Raw genomic sequence first — 3,965 nt, forward strand, 5'->3', positions numbered from 1 at the left:
TGAAGTAAAAATCCAGGCCCTGCAGACACCTCTGCTCTGGGAAAGGTCACCAGAGCTCTCCTGAGATGCACCCCTGAGCCACCTCCAGCCCACCTTCTCTTCCTCTGTCTCTGCAGCTTTTCCTCTCAGTAACAAAAGAAGCCCCCATCCACAAGGCACAAATGTTACTAAGGTGTAGCTTGAAAGCCAAAATACCAGATTTTCCCAACCTGCTCTGATGCACCATCTCCAGAGCCCACCACTGCCCAGGAGCAACCAGTAACATGGAAAAGCTGGAAATACTGGGCTGTCCTGCCAGCACTCCAAACCTGGGCATTGTGAGCACACAGAGGATTGGTTTGTAAAGCACATTTACAGTCCAAGACCACCAGATTGCTTAAAATGACAATTTTTGACAGCAACAAGGGCTGACCATGCAGACCAACTTCAGGACATGGTGGGAACAGCTCCAGGGCTGAACTGCAGCCCAGCTCTGCCATGATCCACCTTTTTCCCCCCAAAACTGTTTGATAAAGTGGCAAGTGCCACGTACAAGCCCAAACCCAGCTCTGTGCTCGAAACCTGTGCACACTGAGAGGAGCAGAAACCCCAGCAAGAAGCATTTCTGAACCCAAAACCTGCTCCAGAGGTGTCTTTCCCTGCGATTATCGCCGAGTTCTGGGTTCACTTTTCCTCCCTGCAGATAAAATAACAAGTTTTGCAGACTTGTTGCTCAGTAACCCAGGGTGATGGCTCGGGGACAAAGGGAGCAGTGTTCTGTTCTAAGTAGGACATGGCCACGGTGCCCTGCTGGGCTGGGGCATCCCGTGGAGGCTCTGGGGGCATCCCCACCCTCAGGACAGGGGTTGGATGGCTCCCTCTGTCCCTGAGGAACGCCAGGAGGGGTTCTGGAATGGCAGGAGGATGGTCCCTGCTCAGGGAGACAGGAGCCAACAGCAGCAGAACAACTCACAGGGTGTTTCTGAACTCTCTGTGCCATTGCAGCCCCATCACCAGTGGGAAATCTGTGCCATTGATACCCCCAGCTGCAATATTCCCTGCATTCCCAAGCATCCAGAGCCAAGATCCCACTGGAGATAGAGGTCAGCTCCCACTGAGGGAGAATCTCAAAGGCCAGCTCTATTTTGAGGCTTTTAAAGAGTGATAAGCAAACCATATCCCATTAAATACTGGTATTTTCCAGCTTAAATAAACCAAAAGCAAAGGGACAGTGGGTACTGAGGAACCAGTCCTGCTCTGCTGTCCTCCCCTGGCAAGGCAGGGCCACCAGGGCAGCTCCAGGGCAGGAAGGGACCCCTCAGTCATGTCCCAGAGGTAAAATTTTATTCAGAGGTAAAATTAAATATACAACCCCTAGGAGCTGTATATGTGACCTATACAATCCCACCCCAGCACAGGACTCTGCCCAGGTTATCAAAATTGAATTTTTAATATTCCAATTTTTACTTTAACCAATGACTTGAAAGCACCCACAATATCCATCAGGACCATACTTCATAAACCAAACTAAAATTCATAAACCAAACTAAAATTCAGCTAAAAAGACCAAGCGCAACTCAACCCACTGCTGGATTTTGGTTACATCTGTCCTGCTGGCTCACTGTCTATAAATCTCTTATTAAACATGGCCATGAATCATTTTGGGGGGCTTTGTTTCCATTCAAGCATTAGCAGAAAACCAACGATACCAAACAAAAAAGAGGTTTGGGGCTTTCAGTGGCACCTCAGTTGAGCAGATAGCAATCAGTTATGTAAAGGAGCCACTTTGGTGCCATGTTTCCACAGAAAGCCACTCTGTTTGGCCTTTCTGCTCCAGAGAACAGGAGAGTATTTGCTTCTAATTAATTTGTATCTTCAGAGGGCAGCGGCTCCTTCCCTTTGAATGAAAGGGCAAACAATGGGAAGTATTGTTAAATACAGTTTTGTTCCTGAACAAGAAAGGAGCTCCCAGCCAGCAGAGAGGGGCAGGAAATCATTACAGAGGAAGCCACCAGAGCTGCCAGCCAAACACTGGAATATTTCATTTATTTGGATTATGCTTTTATCCCAAACTTAGCTGGAGGCTGCAGCTGCAACAGGTGGTGCAGAATGGGAAAAACCCATTTTCCTGGATTTTTTGGGCTGAAGAAACAGCCTCAAACGAACTCACTGGTCCATGCTCCATGGCTCCAGGCTGTTCATGATGCTGGGGCACGTGTCCTCCTTATCCCTAAAACAAACTCCAGAGACCCCTCACAGCCCCTTAGTGCTGAGCCCACGATGGTTTGGGGACATTGGGATTTCTGCATGTCCCACCTGAGCTTTGCTGGGATGGGCTGCTCAGGTGAGTGCCTGGGAACTGCTGGACACACACCTGGCCCCAGCACTCACTCATCTCCTTACTTCCTGACAGCCCAAACAAGCAGAGCTTCAAAATGAGCCATGAAGCCCCAATTCCCACCAGTTTGAGTTCTCCAAACTGCACATAAACATCAAGGTGCTCCTGTGGGTAAGAAACAACTGCTTCTGGTTTAGGAATGGGATTGGGAGACACAGAAAGATCAGAGTGATGGAGCCTCACCCAAAAATTGATGTTTACAGAGCCCCAACATGCAACCACACATCTCAAGCCCTGCAGAAAAGGCTGGAGAGCCCATCTCCACCTGCTCCACCATGGATGCAAACATGTGGATGATGCTTTTCTGTACACGGCCAGAAGTCTCTTTTCAAACAGCAATATTTTAACATTTCTCTCCCATCAGCCTATTTTCCACTGGCAGTGGGACCACCTCAAAAATATCTTCCCTCCACAGCCTCAGCATCCCCAGCATCTGCTGCAGATGTAAACCTGGAGCAGAGGACACACGCAAGCACCCTGGGATAGATCCATCACAGAGTCCCAACGGGGAGAGTTTACATTTCCCAAATAGTACATTTATACCAACGTACTGAAATGTAGCCTTTGATTTGTGACCTATTTATACAGGGAGGTAATCTGGAATTAGTATAGGAAAAATATTACTGGTTTATAAATACCCCTATCTTGCCTTCGCCTCAGATCTCAGCCAGGAGTGAAACATCTGCCAGCCTAAAATTAAACATCTGTGGTTCAGAGGGAGGAAAATGGGGCTGGAAGTTTAATGCCAAAAAAGGCCAGAGGCTGAGTGCCCCCAGCCTGGGGCTCAGCTCCGACCGTGCCAGGGTCAGGATGGGGCAGTGCCACCACAGAGCCACTCAGCTTGGAAAACACCTCCAAGACCATCAAGTCCAACCTGTGCCCAGTCCCCACCTTGTCCCATGAAGACACACAGCCAGGCTTTCAGCACTTTGCAGGTGTTTGAATCCCTCTGCAAAAAGCCAAAGCGCTCTGGTGGGTAACCGGCACAGCCCTCGACCGCTTCATTCCCTAAAAATCCACGAGCTGTTTGCTGCTGAGCATCCTCCCTGTGCACAGGCTGGCCCCACGGGGAGCAGGGGGAGCTGGCAGGAGCAGGGGCTGTCCCTGCAGTGGCAGCCAGCTGCTCCATCCCGCTGCAATTCCTGGTGTGATCTGTGATTTACGCGGCTGCAGCGCGCCGTGCCCGGCCCCGCTCGGGATGCTGCACGGGCTGCACCATTTGGGATTCTGGGCTGTTCCTTGCCCTCTTTCCTTACTGTCAGGAATCAGAGGCCAGGAGAGAAAACTATTCTCTCAGCTAATTACCACAACTATTCTATAATGGCTATTTTAGATGAATTTTTAATGAAGCGTGCTCTTGTCAGTTCAGGATTTCATAACTTTCAAGTCCAGCCTTTACATTCCAGCCATTTGCTGCATCAAGATTTTCCCTTTTCCCTGCAAACCGGTGCAGCAGGAGCAGGGGAGGAGGACGGACCCTTGCACAACTTCGCTGGTGCCTGTCAAAATTAAATTAACTGCATCTGCTCAGCAGAGAGCTGACTGACAAGAACGTGGCTCAGTGCAGAAAAGCGCCGAGCATCTGCAA

At 49.8% G+C, this 3,965-nt stretch overlaps 1 protein-coding gene across 1 annotated transcript in view; it reads right to left on the reverse strand.

Moving 5' to 3' along the window:
* NACC2 (NACC family member 2) overlaps nt 1–3,965 on the reverse strand; it is a 15,897-nt gene that overhangs the window by 6,202 nt on the left and 5,730 nt on the right.

The sequence above is a fragment of the Geospiza fortis genome, unplaced genomic scaffold (genome assembly GCF_000277835.1).
Source record: "Geospiza fortis unplaced genomic scaffold, GeoFor_1.0 scaffold27, whole genome shotgun sequence".
Taxonomy (NCBI): domain Eukaryota; kingdom Metazoa; phylum Chordata; class Aves; order Passeriformes; family Thraupidae; genus Geospiza; species Geospiza fortis.